Consider the following 22,146-nt stretch of genomic DNA (forward strand, 5'->3'; position numbering starts at 1 on the left):
ACTACTACTACTACTACTACTACTACTATAACTGTATTTACATCCCAACTTCCTTCCCAGGAGCTCAAGATGGTGCACATGGCTGTCCCCCTCTCTATTTTAACCTGACAACCAGTCTGCAAGATAGGTTAGGATGAGAGACTCTTTCCTATTGTTTTGTGGACAGTTTGTATGAAAATAGCATATATCATATAGGTTCCTCTAAATAAGAAAAATACAAAATTCCAGAAAGATAGGTGCAGGGGTTCTGTGCTAGGAGTATTTAAAGTTGATTTGAGGCATTCACTTACCTCCCTATGGTTTGGGATATAATTTGTACTAAAATGGCATACCCTAGATAAGTAAACTGCCAACATTACAGAAGAATTAGTGCAGGGCTTAAGGCACCAACATGTGGCCCCCGAGGCCTTTTTAGGGGCCCTCAGCAGCAGTGTTCAAAAAAATTCAAAAAAATACGCGGCAGACGTTCTTGGAAGGATTCTGTCCTGCTGTAGTAGCTTGGGGCTGGGGATAGCATGGAACAGATATTGCTCTGCATGTCATGCTATTTAAGATTATTAAATATATTTATGTCTTTAGTATTATTTAATATACATATTTAATATATTTAACTATATTGCAGACACACTTTAATTTGTGATATGGAAATGTAATTCAATGTGTGACCCGCAGGTTCTGTGTCAAAGTACTCTTGCAGCCCATTGGTCTGGAGGTTAGACCACCTAGGCTTAAGGAGTTGTTGTTGTTTAGTCGTTTAGTCGTGTCCGACTCTTCGTGACCCCATGGACCAGAGCACACCAGGCACTTCTGTCTTCCACTGCCTTAAGGAGTTAGGGGGATTGCTCTCTGCTCAATGGATGGTGTGTAAGTTCTTTCCTTCTACAGCCCTGGAAAAGTCATTTTGTCCTTAGTAGCTAGAGCTATCAGTCAGAAAATGATACCTGCTTCTTTCCCTCTCTTCTTCTTCCCTCTCTTCTTCTTCCCTGTCCTTATGTGGCAAGCTTGGGAAATGTAATCATTCTAAAGAGAAAGATAGTTTGAATCTGCCTAAGTTACCTGGAATCTCCAAAGCTCCAAGGCAGCCCCAAGACTTCAGGAGCAGAATGATCCAAGGACACCTGGGGCATCTTGAAAGAGCCTCAAATCACTCAGAATCTGCCAGATTTGAGTTGGGATTCATCCAAAACAGATTAACATTGCTAATATAAGACATCTTTCTGTGTTTACTGAAAACAGATAGTGCCCGTTTTTCTGACATGTTTTGAAGGTAACTGTTCTGATGGGACAAGTGTGTACAAATCTAACACCCACTCAACAATAATGATGACAGAAAGGAGAATTTAGGTCACTCACCCAAAAAGCTTCCTATTTAAATTTGTTCGGTCCAGGGCTGTTAGAATTTGCTAATCTCTGAAGACTACTCAACAACAAACACCCCAACAAATGAAAATGTGCTACCATATATAGTTTTTATTTATTGTATTTGTTCATCACTTTTCACAAAACATATTAATCAAACAATTAAAATCCATTAGACAGAATAGCACATAAGAATAATGAAAGTGTTCAGCCATCAATAAATAGAAAAAAGGACAAATCCTACTCTACACAGTTAAAAGGTGAACATCATTAATGGTGGAATGGTATTCAGAGAAATTTGGCATCTCAAGGAACCAGACTTGGATATTTATTCTAGTTAGGGAGAAAGAATCACATAATTGTAGACCTGAAAGGGGTCATCTAGACCAACCCCCTGAAATGCAGGATTTTTTTCACCCAACGTGGGGCTCAAACCCAGAACCCTGAGATTAAGGGTCTCATGCTCTGCCATTTGGCTCCAGTAAGAATCCAGATAAGTACCGTTCAGCCGATTCTATTGGGTTCAGAATGAGCTGCTGGGACCTTTTTGATAACATTTGAGCTCTTTGTGATCTGCCCTACGCATTGAGCACCATAAGGTAATGAACACTGTGGAAGTACATGGATTGTGTCAATGGAAGTTAACTGCCACAGGAAGTACAGGCGGGATGTTGTAAAGGTGTTGCAGGAACTGTGATTGCTCTACAGTGTTTTGCCTTGAAAATTAGCAGATTCTGCAGCCCCTGGAGACTCTTCAGACTTTACAGTTACATGTTTAAGCATTTATGAGTCTCAAGCAGCTTTTCTTACTGAAGAGAGAGAAAGTCCCAGAAAGGAATAATTAGACCCAAATGTTAAATAAAGTACTTTACTTTTTTCCCTGTGTCTCCCTCCTAAAATCATTTTGCTCAGTTTCATTGTGGTTTTTTTTTGGGGGGGGGGGTTAAAACATTTAAAACTCTTAGTTGCCAGAAAAATAATCTGATACGACGATAAAAATCTGTCTGAGAAAGCAAAGGAACTGCACCTGGCTGGCTTTTCATAGCTACGTTTGAGAAAGTACAGGAGGCTCATTAAGTTTTCGGCTGAATATTTTTTCACTAGGCATATTAAAATAAAGTTTACATTGTGCTTTATGACCTTCCCTAGCCTGGTTTCCCCAGATTTTTTTAGAGCCAGCAAGAGTGTTTCTGCCTTGGCAAAGGCCCATTTCCTTCTGCTGTTTGCTTCTTCACCAACACGGATTGCCCCCAAATAAGCTGAAACTAAAGTGCCATGGCAATGAGCTCAGACGGAAGACTAGGGCAAGCCTCCCAGGGCAAGCCTCTTTCTAAGTAAATAGTGAAAGCCAAATGGCCTGAGCGTTGTTTGACTGCTTAAGACAAAATAAACTTATGAACTAGGCCTGCATCTCACCATTCCTCAAAGGGCTTAAGGGGCATGCAAAGATACTTTAAACAAAGGTTGGTGTGTTGTTGGTATTTCCTGCAGCACAGCAAGCCTTTCACCTTCATGTTTCATCCTCAGATTCAAGTGCTGATTGGGTTGTCAATCTTCTCCTTCCCATGCATCAGGTGGCCTGCAGCCTTTACCCCCATTTTTTAAAGTACCATGTGAATGCTTATTTAAGTAAGCACTTGTAAGCACTTGCTTGTATTTTTAGTTTATTGTTTTAAAGGAGAAAATATGTTTCAGGGACCTGACACACCTTACTTTTGCCAATGGAGTTCTCTCCAGATGTTGATGGGCTACAGCACCCATCATCTCTGACCACTGGTCATGCTGACTGGGGCTGGTGGCAGTTGGCTCCAACCCTGGAGAGAAACACAACACTGAATGGAATTCCGTAAGAATTCCACTGCTCATGAGAATGCAGGCATTAAAATCTGGCATTAAAATCAAATCTTTTTACTCAACTTTCCTGGTTCTTTAGTTCCAACAGTCTTTGCTTTAATACTGTCTACAAAACTGGAAGACGGACTTCCTTTTTGCGTCTTCCCGCTTCAGAGCCAAGTTCAAATCCTTTGTATTAATCAAAGGAACAAATCCCTTGATTTTTCCAATTTTGCAAAGTCCTACTCACGGGTTGTAGGTTGGAGCCGAATTTCAAGGAAGAAAGGACAGCGCTCTCCGGCAACAGCTGCTGCGGCTTCACTCCACAGAAGTAGTGATCGACTCACAGTGCCGCGCCACCCCCGCTCCGCTCCGGAGCCCCTTTGCTACTTGGAGGGGCGCTTCTGGCACCCGCTGAGTCCCACGGCCGCTGGCTTCCCCCGCCAGTGTTTTTTAAAGGGTCTCCGCTGCGCCGTTGTGGACAGACCCGGTTTCTGCGGAGCTTCTCCCTCGTAGTTAGAAGGAGACCGCCATTGCCGTTGGCGCCGCCTCCGGAAGTCCAGGGATGAGGAACATCTGGTCTGTGTGCCAGTCATGGAGCTCCAGGGGGTCCAATTCAGCCTGTGAGGCAATTTCCCTCAAATCTATGGGCAGCATGATGGGGTTCAGTTCTGCACTGGTGGCAGGTGATTCTTCCTAAAAGCAGTATTTGATCCCCACTCATCAGCTACATGTCATTATGGCCTCATGTCATTCCTGGGGCACGGTGGGATAAAAACAGATAGTCCCCATTTTTTCACCCACTGTGCCCCATGTTATGACGCAACTGGGCAGAGGAGATTGTGTATTGAAAGGTGCCTGCCCAGCCACCAGAGATAGCCTGATGATGTTTTTGAAAAGGGGGGAGAGAGAGAGATTGTTGCTGCTTCCCAATAAGGCACCCCAGCTCTACAAGAAATTCTACAATTTCTGTAACCCATCTGAATTCACCCTTCTTTTCCCCAAAACAACATTTTAAAAAATAATCTGGAAACCTTTGGCCTCATTGGGCCAATGACCTACTTCCATCTAAAACAGCTTTTTATGTTTTGTGAAGCAATTTTGCCCTTTCAATTTTATATTTGCAAGAGACAAATGCACATTTCTTAAAAGTTCTTAAAGAGTTACTTTCCCTCCATCCGGGCTCTGTGCCTTGCTCCTTAGTTCGACAAAACAAAATGGTTTCTTACCCATGGTCACCTCTTTCATGTCTGCAGTTTTCAGACCAGATGCCCACAAAATGCTGTCATTTTCAGCTACCCCAAACCTGGTGACAGCTGCTTTTGCAGGAAAACTACTGTGACAATCTGTGACTACTGTGAAAATTGGCAGCATTCATGTCCTCAGAAGGAGCAAACTTGCCTGCAAATTTCATCCAATTTTGGCCCAAAATCAAGATGTTTTGGTGATTTTTTTTTAGAGTTGTCCAGTACAAAATGTCCGAACCTATTGCCTGTAATCTGTCGTGCTTTATTTGCTCTGGAAAGGCTACTATGTCTACACATTGCATGCAATGATGTTAAAAGAAAAACATAGCTTTTAAAAATATCCCAGTAGTGAATGGGGTGCGGTAGGAATAAATATAACTCAGACCCCCCCCCCATGTCAAAGTAGGCAGCATCCAAATGGGTCTGAGCCAAATTGGGGTCTTCTATAGAGTGTTGAATTGGAGTCTGGGCTTGTGATCGGTGCAAACCCCTATCAGATATGAATGACTGACGGCTTTTACATTTTCAGAGAGTGCCTGCTGCTCTTTTTTGTCCTAATATGCCTTGATGCAACCTGTACAGTTGGCACTGTCTAATCCAGTACTTTTCAACCAGCAGTACCTAATACTGCAGTGTGTTAGGTGGCACAAACACTCTGTGCAATGCACTGGTCAGAGTTGAAAATCGGAAGCAAATGCATCTGTTATTTACAGTATTAAAGGGTGTGAGGAAGCTAGGCTCACCCCGCAGGAGAGGAGAAAATGCACCCTCTTCTTTTTCTCAGGATGAAGTCTTTCCAACAAAATTAACCCTCTTGGCTTTTCACCTTCCCCTTTTGCACAGGCAAACCTTCCTTCCTTCTCTCTCTTTCTTTCAGCAACACTATTTCTGACATCCATCACTTCCAGTTTGCTCACCTACTCCTCAAAAATCAGCTGACCATATGTCGTTTAAACTGGTTTTTCTGCATTACATTTCGAGAATGCTTTGTTTCAATTTTTAAAAAGTTATCCAAGGTCAAATTCTTGGACACCATAAACTCGCATCTGGTCGGCCACTAAGGACTATCTCCTGTCAGAAACCTGGCAAAAGTTACAAGATGCCTGTTGTGAGGTTTAACTTGTAAACTCATCTACATGTGTAATTCTTGTGGTCATTTTTCCAACACTACTTAGAACCGCTGGGCCCAGGAGATTTTGCTAGCAGAGAATCTGAGGGCTAAACTGTGGGCCCCTCCCTGGAAATTATATAAACCAATACTGTATATCTTCAAGGGCTCATAGACCAGTTAGCATTCATTGTCCAGACAGTATGGCAATTGGAAACTGGCGGTTTTATGCAGGGATTGTGGAGTCAGTAAACAAGGTCGCATTGGAGCCTAGATGCATTACATTTATAAGCTGCATTCTGTGCAAATTGGCACTCAAAGCAATTCATAATAAAATAAAAATAAAATGGTTTTATATAAAAAAGCAATAGAAACAGTCATAAGACATTAAAATTTGAATGTAGTCATTAAGAAAACAAACAGCTTAAATCAGAAACAGCGAGGTTCTCACAGCATCCCTGGCAGCCAGAGACAATCACGTTTGAAAACAAAATAGCATCCACCTGCTAAAAGAATAACTTCAAGGAAGGAGGCAGGTTTGCTTTTTTTCATAAAGTGGGTGTCTACTTCACATCCTTGCCAACTTTACCTGGGTGAAGGACGCAGTGGAGACTACATTCTTCTGACCTTGGCGAGGGGCATGGCTCAGGCACTTCCTCAGAAGGATGTTTTTCAGCTGGGATGGAAGCAGGGGATACTGATCTTCAGTTGTTCTTTTCTCATCTGGCAGGCTGGGCCAGAAAGTGATGCTGGGGAACGGCTGTTCTACACCATGTCTTTCAGCTTGTGGGTACCATGAGGTTCCATCTTGTCTCCTGTGCTTTTTATTGGCTACAAATGGGTGGGGACCTCCAGCCCATTAGCCAAATGCAGCCATGCTGCATTTTTAGAATTTAGTAACATTTTATGCAGGTTCTGGTCATCTGGATGTTCAACTTTTATAAAAATTCACTGAACTGTCTGTGGGGAGAAAATACCATACTTAATGTCACTTTCTCTTTTATAGCTGTGGAAAATTATGTTTTAGATAATGGCCTTTTTACAATACATTTCTTCTATTCTGATGTTTATTTGTATTATTTTATTTCATTTACTGTGTTTTTGTTTTATCATTTCTGTAAAGTGTGTAGAGATCTGTGGCAAAAACATTAAGTGGTATATAATTTTGGAATATAGAGCTAGTTGTCAAAAAAAGAGTTAGGGGTCTCCCCACGACAGATTTGTCTTTTCTGAAGACAAGGGACAGCCTGTGTGAGCAGCGGTGAAGCATGTTTTCATGGTGCCAGGGAGGTGGGACGTGGAGGGTGAATGGAGACCACTGTGCCCAGCCCTCACTCCCGACTCCACTGAAGCAACACCAGCCCCAAGCTGCTTTGTAGAATGACCCCCCTAGACCCTTTTCACATGTTCTGCTAGTAAGCCAGGTGTCCCCCATCTTCTATTTGTGGATCTGATTCTTCCTGCCTAAGTGCAGAACCTCACTCTTGTGAGTGCTGAAACTTATCTTGTAAATTTGGGCCCAGTTTTCCAATCTGTGAAGGTGGCTACGTCTCCCAATTTGGTGTCATCAGCAAATTTGATGAGCATCCCTTCAGTTCCTTTGTCCAAGTCTTTATGAAGATGTTGAAGAACAACGGGCCTAGGATGGAACCCTGTGGTACTCCGTTTTTGGAAGTCAGCATATTGCAGATTATTTGAAGCTGGAATGTCTCATATCCTACCTTTGAACTCTACATAAACAGAATCTAGGGCTAGCAATATAGGACTACTATAATAGAAAATGTACATATATAAAATCTCTCTGAGACCGCATAGACATTTCCTTGCATTAGTTCCCTAGACGGCTGCTTATATTGGGTGCTTTTCAAGAATTTGAAGTTTTGATTCTGTACTATATTTAGCTTGTCTTCCTACTGATATTTTTAGGGCAAAGCCCTCTGACACAGGGACACATATTTCTGAGGGGAAAATTTCAGTTCTCACATAAGTGGTGGGAAAATGTAAACCATTGAAAAAGCTAATGTTTCTAAAATTGGGAGCAGGAGCTTGGAAGCCTCCAGGATAAATTACATTACAAATAAACTCCGTCTGTTGTGCCAAATGCTTAGAGTGTAGTATCAGAGACCCTCTGGTTGATCTCTGTGGGCTGGAATATTGCCAGCAAGTTAGGACTTCCTGTCTCAGTTTAGTTTTTGCCATAAGAGGAAGAATAATTGGCAATGTCCAATCTTTATCATCCCCATTAAGTTATTTATTTATTTCTCTCTCTTTCTCCCTCTTCAACCCTCTGTTTTACATTTTTCTGTATGGATAAACATATGTGGACCATAGATGTGGTATGAGTGCTGGGAAGCAGAAAATGGGGAAGAAGGAGGAATCAATGTTCTCTTTGTAGCCCTGTGAATGGTCCAAACTCTGTGGCTTTTCCTACACTACAGTAATGCCTGACTTGGGTGCAGGGTGTGTCAAGAATTTGGCAGAAGACTGTTAATAATATGTTATGTGAAAACTGGGAATCCTTTTCCAGGCTTGGAATATAATACCCATTATAATACCCTATATAGTGGGTGGAGACTTTTTGCAGCCTAGTCTGGAAGGGAGGGTCAGGTGAAGAACCTTTGTTCAAATCCTAAGCAGGACTCGCGATTGGGCTGCCGGCCGCAGGAGCGGTTCTTTGCTTCTTCGATGCTCCGCTCATATATTTGTCAATAAAGTATTGCAAGGACATCCCAAGTCTCCAGTGCTCTCTCATCCAAACAAGCACTCATGTGTCCCTCTATAAAATGTCTTGCTACTCTGGGAAGTGAAGAGAGCACAAGATATCTTAACAAAATATGCTGTACCCAACTCAGTTATGCATCCATTAATAGGAATAAACCTTCATTAGCCACAAACATTCATTTCAATCCGTCTGCTCTGAGTAGGACTCGAACTGGCTGGGACCCAAAATTTGTTTTTTAAAGGCAAACTTTTTGCATAAGTTATGGACAGGAAGAAATTTTGCCAGGTGAGTCTTCTCACCTGAAGCAGAGGAAAAACTGGACCTGTTTCTTCTTGGTTCTTTGTTGGCATCCGGTCACCCAAAGACACTGCTAAACCTAAACTGTCATTAAAATAATCAAGATATGTGTGGCTGCATGCCAAGTTCCAGAAAGCCTCTCACCCATTAACCTTGAGTGGATCAAGCCCTTGAAAGATTATTTTCTTCAGTGCTTCCCAGTACCACTAAGCTCTGATTGTAGGTGGGAGAGTTAACAAGGCAAATTGCCTCTTTTATAATCATCCTCCGGAGGATTGGAAGTGAAATGTAACCTGATTTCTTAGCTTGCGGTTCTGCTCAAATGGGCTCAGGATTCCCAGGTGGGTAAGGGAGCTGGGAGGAGACAGGAGTCCTATTTTTCACCATTCCTATTAGCTGCTGGTTTACCTGATCACCCTTTATTTCACAAACTGTATTCTCAGTGGAACTAATTATATCAGGTGTTGTTTGAGACCCGCCCCCTTCCACCAGAACAAGCTCTTTTTGTTTCCCCAGAGATTTTACATGATGTGAATTTGATATGTACATTGTTTCTCAGAGGAGCATTTGCTTGGGGGTGATTTTGCCATATATTCTAGGTCTCCTTTGAACGTCCGTATGTTGAATAACCTTCCAGGGGTTTTGCTTAATACGCTCCCTGCACAACAGCCTTTGATTTTCTGTTAGCTTCCATATTTCAGCAGGTATTGAGGGGTCTGACCATATTCTGTGGGCAAAAGTTGACAATGAACCCTGAGAGCTGCTTCAAAATGGTGTCTTTCCTTACTAGAGTTACAAATGCACACGTGTCTGAGTGTAAGTCAGTGAGGGATCAGACTGTGGAATGTGGGAAGGAAGGGGTGAGTTATTTCACAGAGTAGGTGAGCACCCTGCGTTAGGCAGAGTGAGGTGCCATGAAAGGGCAGCAAATGGTTAGTTAGTTAATGCATTAATATTGCATTTGTAGGAGGGAGGGGAAGAGACACTTGTGGGATTCTTCGCCAAGCAATGTCTCTGTGCACCCTCAGGTGAGGGAGGAGCGCCATCCGCTCCCACTACAGTTCTAGAGAAGAAGGGGAGAGGGGAGGCAAGGTTTTTTATTGCCCTAGCCAGACCCACAAACCCTCTTGTTCCTGCCCAGGGGTGCCACCACATCCTTTTCACCACTTTGGCAACCCATAGGACGTCAGTGCTGCAGGTTGGCCACTCATTCTGTAAGTAACTAAAGACTCAGCTATACAGCTGTAAGTAAAACGTTTTAAGGGTGTTTAAAGTGCAATATACAATGTGACACTAGACGGCAATGGTATCCTTATGGAAAATTCAATGTATTTTAAAAACAGTTTTAAAAAAGTAATTTCAGAACGTCTTTTATATGTATACAGATGCCACCTTAGGCTGTGCACCATTTACTGTGGCTTGGGTAAACTTCCACAACTTGCGTCTGAAGCAGAGAATTCATGACGTTGGCCACAGTTCGTTATGTATCTTGCAGTTTCTAGAGAAATACTGCTGGTCGATGCACTTTCTCTTAAACCAAGTTACATCTGATTCTAAAATGTAAGTTGAGGTGTACATTTTAGAAACCTTTTGTGCATGCATAGATAGTGGCTTCATAGAATAGTGGTTGGGGTGGTTGCAGATGCACAGCAACAAATCAGGTAATGCAGGGAAAACAAATAATGTAATCATATGGTGCATACAGAAATGTAAAAGGCAACTTGAAGTGCAGGAGGGAACTACCTCACTGAGTTTTAAGTCGATAAAGTGTGACTGCCCTTAGAGGGCTTTTAGCGTATACCTTTAATAATTCTGGAGAAGAGGATTTTCATCCCTGTATAACAAGATTCACCTGCCAAAATGCATTGCTCTGTGCAGCTATTAAAGGTTCTGGACTCCCCCAATCATTATTTAACCCCTGACTCGTCCCAAAGCAGTTCCTTGCACCAGGCAATAAGCTGCGTATGTCTGCCTTGCACACACCATGAAGATGGCCTCCTGGCCACCTTCCACAATTTGTGTGTGAAGCTGTTGGCTGTAGGAAAGGAATGTTTGGAAGGAGAAAAAGAGCAACTAGTTGTATGGTCTGAAAAGGGAATTTCTATGCGGACAGCTTTACTCACCATGGCACAGAAGCTGCTTCTGATGTATTTGTTTTCAGCCATCCTCCTACACATGGCAGGCTTGGGGAAGTCTAGTTGATAGTGTATTGAATTGGGTCTTTGGGTTTACAATTTGCAAAACAAGTGGCATCTTCCCTTTCCCAAATACATACTTACCACACAGGGCCTAACCATTTAACTTGGGTCTGTCACTGAGCGAACCCTTATCAGAGAGCCACAGCCAGTTTTACACATGGGGCACATTCAGTAATTGGGCATGGCCATTGTTGGAACATAGGAGCATGTAACAACTCTTGGATATCGAAAGGGGGATGAAGGAATAGAAATTGCAGGAGGAAATTTGGGTAAACATGACTTGGTTTAACCAGGTTTGGCACATGACCAGGCCAACTGATAATTCATGTGATGAAAGAATTATTTTTTCATGAATAGGGCTATTCAGAAATAGGTCTCTCACACAATTGGGTTTTCAGCCTCGTTTTCAGACACGTTCAGTGCAAACTTTGCTTATTTCCAGTTTTCCTATCGTCACTCCCCCTACTCCTTCCCCACCCCAGTTATATCTTGCAATAAGTCTGTTCTTGAAATAAAATTTCATTTCTCAGGTGTTTGTAGATTATTCCTTTTCAGCCTGACCAGAGAAAGCTCTAAGTGATCTTTAGGGTTTCAAAGTAGCCCTGCTTTGAGCAAACACAGCAAGTGATTGGCAGCCTGTCCAATTGTGGGTTATACTGAATGCAGTTGTGTCATGGGAAATAGCTTTACTGAGAGCAGTTTTACCACAGTTTTAATTCTGATTGCTCACCAGTATGGCATTTGTTTTTTGCCCCACCCATCTCCCTCTGCTTTGGACTGTAATAATTTTAAAAATATGCAAGGAAAACTCAGTGATCACTGATAGTCTTAGCAGTTGTGAAAGAAACATAAAAGGCATTTCAATGTGAGCATAAACATTCCTAGTTTGAAAAGCAATGCTCTGTGCAGTCATTTGTATCCCAGCATATTCTGTTCAAATGCACAGGGGCCACATGACTCTGTGGTGGAGCATAGCAGGAGCGGGCGAGTCTTTTACTGGAGCTGCTCCTGAGTTGTGAACAGCATCCTGACACACAGAGATTATGCTGGTGTGAAGTCTTTCCTGGAAATAAGTGGTGCAGGAAATGTCACTTGCTAAATGTCTAGGTTTCAGAGTGCTCTTCCAGTAAAAATGGTGGCAAACTGATCGTTAAACCATGGTGTGTAACGTATAGTTTTTGCTACTCCCACAGATATTATTTTAGCTTCCCTTAGCATTCTTCAGATATTTTCCCTAATTATGAATTTCCAAATTTATGTCACATTTTGCCTTAGGCTCTCTTTTTCCTCCCTGCCCCACTTTTTAAAATTCCATCAGCCCAATCAAAACACTTTTAAAAAAGGTTTCCTTAGCAATTTTGTCTAAGCTGGGGCCTTCAAAACCATCTCAAATGTCACTTTGGGTGAAATGAGGCCTCCACGCAACGTGACTGGGCAAAGAGTTAGAAAGAGTTAGCTGGATCCTCCCAATAAGCTTGCAAAGTCCTTGCCTAGAAATGGTGCATTTACCTTGAAATGTTCTAATCCCAAAGAGAAGGTGCAACCACTGCACATCCCCCCTATCCTCCCTGGTCACCTGGGCCATCCTCTTCCTGTGTGTTGTATGTCAGACTTAGAATTCTGACTATGAGAAGGGGGTAGGATGTTGGGCAAGGTGACCAGTTGAAGAACAGGCCAGAAGTCATAGCAACTGTATTCTTCTTCAGTGCCTTAGAACTGAAGAAGTGTAAGGAAGATAATCTTCTCTAGGCTACTCTTCCTTCTTCTTTTCCATCCTCTCTCCTCTCACAACATGGTGCTTCTTGTTTTGAGTTTTCACTTATTCTCCTGCTGCTATACCATCCTCTCCTCTTCCATATCTCTGACTTTGCTCGTCTTATTACTTCAAAATATTGAGCTTGCTTTCCAAGCCCTGGTCCTCCTTAGTCTGTTCAGGCAACTAACAGGCCAGCCCCAGCCCTGACCCTTACATCATCAGCCCCAGAGGCCTGCACAACTTTTATGCACATCCAGGAACCCTGGGGAAAGCAGGAGACCTCATCACGCAGAACCTACATGCCTAGATCTGTGCGTACAGACCTTCATCTTAATTTCCCCTTACAACTACCTGGTGAAGTCATGGATATAGCTAACTCTTTTTAATTCCTTTCTAGTTTCGCTGTTCGGCATTCTGCTTTCACCTAATTCTGCTTTCAACTTCTTCTTCTTCATTCTTTTAGGATGCCTCCATCCCATGGGCCAAATTTGTTCTGTCAGGGGTCCCAATTTGGCCTGAGAGCCCACTTTTCCACACCCACACCCACCCTCGCCCCACCTGATGTCATATGAAACGTGGTTATAAAGGAACACTTGGGTGCTTAAAGTGAGTTCCCAATTATCCCTTTTCAAGGGACACTAAACTACGGATCACACAGAGTGCTGGTGCGTGCTGCTCAATTTGTGGGAGCGTCTTCTGTTGTTGCCATGCTTCTGGGAGCAAACCATGATCCAACTTGGCATTACATTTGAGCTTGGGCTCATGCTTTGTTTCTCCCAAACCAGGAATGAGCAAAGTCAAGAACAATCTTTGATTTCATCTCATGGTTTGTTTGGAAAGAAACAAACCTTGGAGCAGCAAGCATAGGGAAACAGCAAAGAGTGTCTCATCTGAGCCCTGTGCACCTGCATCCTGTGTGCTCATCTTTAAACCCCAATTAAGCTGAACTATGGTTTAAAGAGATGTGCAAACCAGGGCACCTCCATAAGCAGCAACTCTGTTCTACGATCTGAGTGCTAAGATTGAAGAATCGTGTTTCTGGAAATCACCTCAGTCTGACAGTGCATCATCATCATCATCATCATCATTATTATTATTATTATTATTATTATTATTATTATTATTAATAGACATCTCAGTTGGGTAGTGTGTCACTGATTGCTGCAGACTGCACCAAAACCCAACCGTCTTTATGTGTCAGACTGAGGGCTATTTATCTTAAAAATGCAGGCTGGGATTCCTACTTCATGGGGAATGGGGTGGGGAAAAGCAGTATGTTTGCCTATCATTTTGAAATGGTTTGAATGGCCACAGGTTTAGCAAACCTGAAATAAAGCACACCACTTAAATTCTATGTAAAACTAAGGAAATGGAGCAGATACAGATTTATAGGCCTTGCTGTGGTCAGTTCAAATGTGCTTTTTCATCTCCTGGGTCAATCCCTGAAATAACTGGATCTGCAAGTCTACAACAGAAACTAGCTGTCAGTGGTGTGGATTGGCTGGTACCTGTGATATCACCTCCTCCCCCAATCCCAGGAGCAGTTTTTTAAATGTTTCATTATTTTTTTCTCTGAAGGCAAAGTATGAAGTACAACTGGCACTTAAAACTACATAAATAAGGCAAGGAGCCCCATAAAGCAAACAGGGAGGTTTTGATTTCCTGGTCTGGCCATCTGTCTTACATGATATGAAGCCCTGGGATAACTGCCTTCACACTAAGAAGCTTAGAAGGAACAAAACAAAAAATGAGGACAATCTGCTCAAGCACTCACTCAACATCAGAGTGCACGTGAGAGAGTGCTCATTTGCCCCCACGTTGCAGGTTTGTTTGTTTGTTGCATTTCCAGTCCACCTCTTTCCCCAAATTTTCTTCACCTATGCAGTGTACAGGTCAGGGCTCTCCAATCTGCCAATTTTTATTAATGGCATAGATACATTTCAGACTTAAACCAGTTCAAAACCTATTCCCTTTTCTGCATGAACAAAGGTCATCATTTTCTCACCAAGAAGATTTCCACCAAACTATAGTGCCCAATATTTTTCGGAATAAGCTGTGGCATTCATACTACAAAAGTGTATTGGTTTTAAATCAGTTAGATTTAAAACCAATACACTTTTGTAGTATGAATGTACTCCAGTTTTGTATAGATAAATAGCCATCCAGGCAGTAAGGGCTCTAGTAATTTTTCATCAACAAGGTGCTCAATAAGACTGTAGACAATGTGCCCTTGGGAAAGGATTTTGTAGACTTTTATAACACAGTGGAGAATTCCAGCCTCAGAAAGCAGTCCTAATCGTACAGAGACTCTCTTATGTGCTGAAGACTCCTTTCATGCATAGCAATTCTCCTATGTGGGATATAACTTTGTTCACTGCCCCATGAGATAAATAGATCTGCCACACTGCATTCTTCATACATGGGAATGAACACACCATTTCTTACACAGAAGTGATATAAATGCAGGATAATTATTATGACAGAACTGGCTCTTATTTCAATGTAGGAAAAATAATAATAATAATAATAATAATAATAATAATAATAATAATAATAATTTATTATTTATACCCCGCCCATCTGGCTGGGCCTCCCCAGCCACTCTGGGCGGCTTCCAAAAGAATATTAAAATACTATGATACATCAAACATTAAAAGCATCCCTAAACAGGGCTGCCTTCAGATGTCTTCTAAAAGTCTGGTAGTTGTTGTTCTCTTTGACATCTGGTGGGAGGGCATTCCACAGGGAGGGCACCACTACCGAGAAGGCCCTCTGCCTGGTTCCCTGTAACTTGACTTCTCGCAGTGAGGGAACCGCCAGAAGGCCCTCGGTGCTGGACCTCAGTGTCCGGGTAGAACGATGGGGGTGGAGACGCTCCTTCAGGTATACTGGACCGAGGCCGTTTAGGGCTTTAAAGGTCAGCACCAACACTTTGAATTGTGCTCGGAAACGTACTGGGAGCCAATGTAGGTCTTTCAAGACCGGTGTTATATGGTCTCGGCGGCCGCTCCCTGTCACCAGTCTGGCTGCTGCGTTCTGGATTAGTTGTAGTTTCCGGGTCACCTTCAAAGGTAGCCCCACGTAGAGTGCATTGCAGTAGTCCAAGCGGGAGATAACCAGAGCATGCACCACTCTGGCGAGGCAGTCCACAGGCAGATAGGGCCTCAGCCTGCGTACCAGATGGAGCTGGTACACAGCTGCCCTGGACACGGATTTAACCTGTGCCTCCATGGACAGCTGTGAGTCCAAAATGACTCCCAGGCTGCGCACCTGGTCCTTCAGGGGCACAGGTACCCCATTCAGGACCAGGGAGTCCTCCACACCTGCCCGCCTCCTGTCCCCCAGAAACAGTACTTCTGTCTTGTCAGGATTCAATCTCAATCTGTTAGCCGCCATCCATCCTCCAACTGCCTCCAGACACTCACACAGGACCGTCACCGCCTTCACTGGTTCTGATTTGAAAGAGAGGTAGAGCTGGGTATCATCCGCATACTGATGAACACCCAGCCCAAACCCCCTGATGATCTCTCCCAGCAGCTGCATGTAGATGTTGAAAAGCATGGGGGAGAGGACAGAACCCTGAGGCACCCCACAAGTGAGAGCCCAGGGGTCTGAACACTCATCCCCCACCACCACTTTCTGAACACGGCCCAGGAGGAAGGAGCGGAACCACTGTATGACAGTGCCCCCAGCTCCCAGCCCCTCAAGACGGTCCAGAAGGATGTTATGGTCGATGGTATCAAATGCCGCTGAGAGATCCAGCAGAACTAGGAAACAGCTCTCACCTTTGTCCCTAGCCCGCCGGAGATCATCAACCAGTGCGACCAAGGCAGTTTCAGTCCCATGATGAGGCCTGAATCCCGACTGGAAGGGATCCAAATGGTCCGCTTCTTCCAGGCGTGCCTGGAGTTGTTCAGCAACCACTCACTCAATCACCTTGTCCAAGAATGGTGGATTTGAGACTGGGCGATAGTTGGCCATCGTGGCCGCATCTAAAGATGGTTTTTTAAGACGTGGTTTGATAACCGCCTCTTTCAGCGGGTCTGGGAAGGCTCCCTCACGGAGGGAAGCATTCACCACCCCACGAAGCCCATCGCCCAGTCCTTCCCGGCTAGCTTTTATAAGCCAGGATGGGCAAGGATCAAGGAGACAGGTGGTTGGTTTCACTCGTCCAAGCAGCCTGTCCACATCCTCGGAGGTAACAGATTGAAATTGATCCCACTCAACTTGACCAGACAGAACTCTAGCACTCTCCCGCCCCGGACCTGCTCCCACGGAGGAGTCTACTTCTTCCCGAATCTGAGCGATTTTATCTGCAAAAAACTTTGCAAAATCATTGCAGGAGAACATGTGGCCCGTACTGGGCCCCGATGTTGCAGGTGGTTCCGCTAAATTGTGAACCACCTGAAAAAGTCTCCTGCTGCTGTTTTCTGCAGATGCAATAGAGGCGGTGAAGAAATTCTTCTTCGCCGTCGCTATCACCACTTGGTAGGCTCGACGTTGAGCTCTAACCTGTGTCCGGTCAGCTTCAGAATGAGTTATCCGCCACTGGCGCTCTAGCCGTCTCAACGATTGTTTCATTGCCCTCAGATCCGTGGAAAACCACGGGGGCTCTCCGGGCTCCATGCAATCGGAGAGGGCGCTTCGGAGCCAAACAGTCAATAGCCCTGGTTAACTCAAATAAGCAGATTTGTTTGGTTTATTCAGTTTCTAGCATTTGGTTCAGTCCTCCACATTTCCACAACAATTATGGGGGCAGGGGGTGTTAAAAATTCCCATGAAAATTAATCAGCATTTTACTACAAATTTCCCCTAATGTTCTTGTTAGCATCCGTCTGTCTTGAGAGACAGTGGAGTGTGCCTCTGGGAATGAAGCCAATCTGCTGTGTTAGCAGTGCCAAAGTAACCTCCCTGGGTGCAAGGCTGGGCAGTGTGCATGGAGGTCCTGGGCTGCCCAGATGACAAGACTCTCTTGGCCTCACTGATGGGGTTGATAGGAAAACCGAATAAGACATTTGGCACCAGCTTGGCTGCCAGAAGGAGGCATACAAGAAGCCATCTTGGGGACTCCCCTCTGGATTTGTAGGGTTTACTCCTTAACCTTTTCTTTTCCTGAAGATATCCTGCAAGGCAGCAGAGGTTAGCTTTCCTTCTCCTAGATCAGCTATGTTCCCAGGTTGACAGGACCCTCACTTCCCTCTACAACACCTGTCTTGACGGTTGGACCCATTCTTGGTTTCGTCCACCCAATCTGCCAGAGCTTGTCTTCACATGCAGTGAGTCCCTAACTCACTGAGGGTTTAAAATCCATTGGCTCCCCTCACCTGGTTTAGCCGGCCAGTGGAAGCCGTTCCCAGGGTGTGGCCACTGTCGCATGCTGACAGCTTCTAGGAGCCAAAGGTGAGAGCTGAGTGCAGGATGGAGACCAAAAGCGGACAAACCAGCCCAGAAGAAGCATGATGTGTCCCCCACCAGATGGAGTACCCCTTCCCTAACACCCCATACACTTCAATATACACATTTGTTTATGTTTTTATTTGCATCGTGGTGGACACTTTACCCTAGCATATGCATTTTTGTACACATTACTTGGCTGGAGAACTGCAATGAAAAATTTGGAGAGGTGTGAATTTCAAAGGATGGCTATGTTTCAGTCCATGTACTGTTTCAGTGTGAATTAGGTAGATTTGTATTTAAATGAGAACTGAATCAAATCCCCCCCACTCCTCCCCACCCCATGTAAAAAAAGGTAAAGGACCCCTGGACAGTTAAGTCCAGTCAAAGGCGACTATGGGGTGTGGCACTCATCTCGCTTTCAGGCCGAGGGAGCCGGTGTTTGTCCACAGACAGCTTTCCGAGTCAGCATGACTAAGGCCAGCATGACTAAGCCGCTTCTGGCACAACGGAACACCATGATGGAAACCAGAGCGCATAGAAACGCCATTTACCTTGCCATCACAGCGGTACCTATTTATTTACTTGCACTTTGTGCTTTTGAACCGCTAGGTTGGCAGGAGCTGGGACAGAGCAACAGGAGCTCACCCCGTTGTGCGGATTCAAACCGCCAACCTTCTGATCGGCAAGCCCAAGTGCTGTGGTGCCATTTTGTCAGTTGTGATGAGGGGAAGAAAATGCTCCCGCTGACCTGTGGCAATGCCTGCCGAGAAGGAGAATACAGCAGGCACAGAAGGAAGCTTGCTGGGTGCCATGGCCTCAAAGTCAAATATCACAAGGGCATAGCTTGGCATCTCCTGGCCTTGTGAGATTGGGAGGGAGACTTGGGGTGAAGCCAATACAAGGCCTCATCTCATGTGGCTTGGCTTCTTTCATGCCAAGCAGGCAGTTTATTTCTGTAGTGTCTTGTGAGTTGTGCAGAATGTGTGTGCAGAGTATAAACGTCCCCCCACCCGCCCCTGAATAAACCACCCATGGAGTCATGAGATTGGTATTTCTCCCCACATCTTATCGGAAAGGGAAATACAAGCTCTGCTGAATAATATGCCTACCCTCTCAGGGCACCTTAAATGAAAAGAAATACCAGAGGCGTATTCCATTTGTGCTAATGATACCAAAGTGCATTGGGAAGGCTGAGGCGTGTAACCCTTCCTCTAATTTATTTTCAAAGAATTGCCTGTCGAAGGCTAAACAATCTTTTCATCAGTCCTGGAAGCTGACTCTGCGTCTTTATTCTTCCCTTTCTCCTCCTCACGTTTTAAACAAAAGTACATTTCACCCCACCCCCCAAAAAGGGAAGACCTTGCTGAAAAGCTCAGGGAGGGATGGTGGCTGTTTCACTTGCATAGTCTTAAGGGTTAAAGTCAAAGAGTTCAAGAGAGGCAGAGAAGGGGGTGCTGGATACTGACCCCCCATGCCGCTTCCGTTGGAAAAGGGGTGTGGTTTAAGCAGCCCGGTTGCCCCTCCCTTCCCATTGTGCCCCGCCCCCTTCCCTGCAAGGGTTCAGGTGAGTGCAAAACGTCTTGGGTCACAGCGAGCTTTTTGGGGAGGGCCTGGGGGGAGGATGCAATGCCAGTGGGGTGGTGGAGGGGGAGATAGCTGGCAGGGAAGGGAGGTGGGTGTGCAGCTGAGGTGTCCTCCCCCCCATTTTGAGTATTCTGAATAGCAATGTGGATGCTATAAACACATTCAGAAATACAAACCTTTCCTAAATTTCAGCTGAGTTTCCTGTATTCCAGGGGGTTGAACAACCACTTTCTTAATAGGTTTAATTGGGTTTGGTGCTTTCTCTCTGCATGTCATTCCTTGAACAGCTTCCTCTGCAAAGATAAGGCTTGCTTTTATTGCTCTAAACAAAAAAAAAAATTCCTTCCAGTAGCACCTTAAAGACCAACTAAGTCAGTTCTTGGTATGAGCTTTCGTGTGCATGCACACTTCTTCAGATACGTATCTGAAGAAGTGTGCATGCACACGAAAGCTCATACCAAGAACTGACTTAGTTGGTCTTTAAGGTGCTACTGGAAGGAATTTTTGTTTTTTGTTTTGACTATGGCAGACCAACATGGCTACCTATCTGTAACTTTCATTGCTCTGTTCATTTGTACATTTGCCTAGTGTTGTGTGGAGGGAAATGCAGCCCCTGGGCTGAAAAATATCCCCGTCCTGCCCTCCTGTGTTTGAAATTCTAGAATAAGAAACTGCCTCTTTCCCCTCAGCCGCTATGTCTGTTCGTGACAGACCATGCATAGAAAGGGCTGGGGAAACTGGGCCTCAAGGGGGGGCACTTGTTAATAAAGAAATGATGACAGAGGAGCCCCCCTTGTGACACGTGTGGCATGTGGACTCCATGGCACCCTCAGAAACCAAGGCCCCATGACCCTCCCATTTTTAAAAAGTTTCCCCAAAATCTGTTGTTTTTACAGTGCTGCAAGACCATTCGTTTTGGCAGTTGAGGGATTGGTATTATTTATTTATTTTGCCCTTTGTGAGAGAGAAATAAACTGGTTCCTTTGAGTTCTCTGGATCCTTTTAAATAAAGTGATCTGGACAAAATGGGTGAATTAGGAAACCTTTTTATTATACACACTTGCAGGTGGGGTAACCCAAGATCAGGCACATCATCAGGAAAAACCCATCTTATAAAGTCGCTGGTCCGGCCGCAAGTCCCTCCTTCCATGCCCACAAGAAACATACCAGTTTACAGAAGTATCGCGTCCACCTCATTAACATTTTACCATTCCACTTCCCATGTTAATCATAATACAATACAATACAATACAAATACCTTTATTGGCATTTCAAGTTAAGACACTTCAAAATGACATGAGATACAAAGTCTTTCTTCTTCCTGTTTCCTATTTCCGAGAGATTTGAATGGAGATATCCTTTCGATTCCTCAATAATAAGAGGCAGTGGGGTGACCAAGTCCAGGGCCACATCCACACCATTTAAAGCGCCATGAAGCCACTTTAAACACTCACGGCTTCTTCCCCCAAAGAATCTGGGAGCTATAGTTTGAAAAGGGTGCCGAGAGTTGTTAGGAGACCTCCCTGTTCCCCTCCCAGACCTACAACTCCCAGAGTTCCCTGACAAGAAGGGAACCCTACCCCTAACCCTAACCTTAACCCAAATCCTAATCCTTAACCACCCTAACAACTCTCCGTCCCCTTAACCACCTACAGTTCCCAGAATCCCTGAGGGGAAGCCATTCCTGTTCAAAGCGTCTTCATAGCACTTCCAATGGTGCGCCTAATGTGGCCTAATGTTTCCTCCCTCATTTTCTTCTCTCTCCCCACTGCCCCAGCACTTGCAATGCAGCAGATGTCCGCCTGCAGTCTCCCTTCAAAGCTCCTTCTCTCAGGTATGGCCACGGCCTTGTCCATTGCTCACTGCCAGTATTTTGCGTTCATTTCTCCGATGTTAATATGGACGTCCTGCAGTTCTCTTCATGATTTTGAAGGCGGGACTTGGGGAAAACCTCACCGGCTCCGGACATCCCTGTAAGGCAAAGGCAAACAGTTGAGTGGGATGGCCACCATCCAACAACGTCCCCCCAGACTCCTCCTCTGTTTGGCTGCCTGTTAACAAACAAGGCTTCCAAACCAGTTTGCATCCATCTCAGCCAGCGTAGCCTCGCGGCATCCACTAGTCTGAATGCAAGCTCTTCCAACAACCACCCACCAGCTGCAGCCTCGCCAGGTCCATTGCCAGACATCAACCAGTCGCTTTCAAGTAGCGATCCCACCAGCAAGTAAACTTTGTACTTGCCTTCTCCTTGCTCCACAGCATCCCAGCACTGGGCGATTGCCTCCTTCCGCTTCCCAGCTTGCCGCCACAGGGCAGGAGACCCAGTGCCACCGAGCTGCCCATTTCTCTCTAGGGAGGGCAACTGCCGAGGCTTGTGCCTTGACCCACATTTATACCAGCTCAGCTGCCAAATGTTTTTGTGACATCACAGTCAACCTACAGACAATAGCAGCAGCTGGGGGGGCATCGCCACCACTCCCTCATCCCTCACAATGGTGAGCGCAGCTCAGCAGCCAAAACACACACACCCCATGTTGTGCCAATATCTGTGAAGGCCACACCAGAAACCCAAGGAGGTAGGAGGGGGACATTTTTCAGCCCAGTGGTTGCATTTCCCTCCACACAACACTAGTCAAATGCACAAA

General features: G+C 44.7%; 1 protein-coding gene and 1 long non-coding RNA gene across 7 annotated transcripts in view; one reads left to right on the plus strand and one right to left on the minus strand.

The window, feature by feature from the left end:
- Positions 1–22,146, plus strand: part of FRMD4A (FERM domain containing 4A) — a 418,655-nt gene that overhangs the window by 175,223 nt on the left and 221,286 nt on the right. The window lies entirely within an intron of this gene.
- Positions 20,746–21,823, minus strand: LOC310825780. The gene is made up of 2 exons (XR_014555533.1): positions 21,743–21,823; positions 20,746–21,472 (listed from the first exon to the last, which is right to left on the minus strand). It is a non-coding gene; the product is annotated as an uncharacterized lncRNA (long non-coding RNA).

The sequence above is a fragment of the Podarcis gaigeae genome (assembly GCF_964106915.1).
Source record: "Podarcis gaigeae genome assembly, chromosome: 10".
Taxonomy (NCBI): Eukaryota; Metazoa; Chordata; class Lepidosauria; order Squamata; family Lacertidae; genus Podarcis; species Podarcis gaigeae.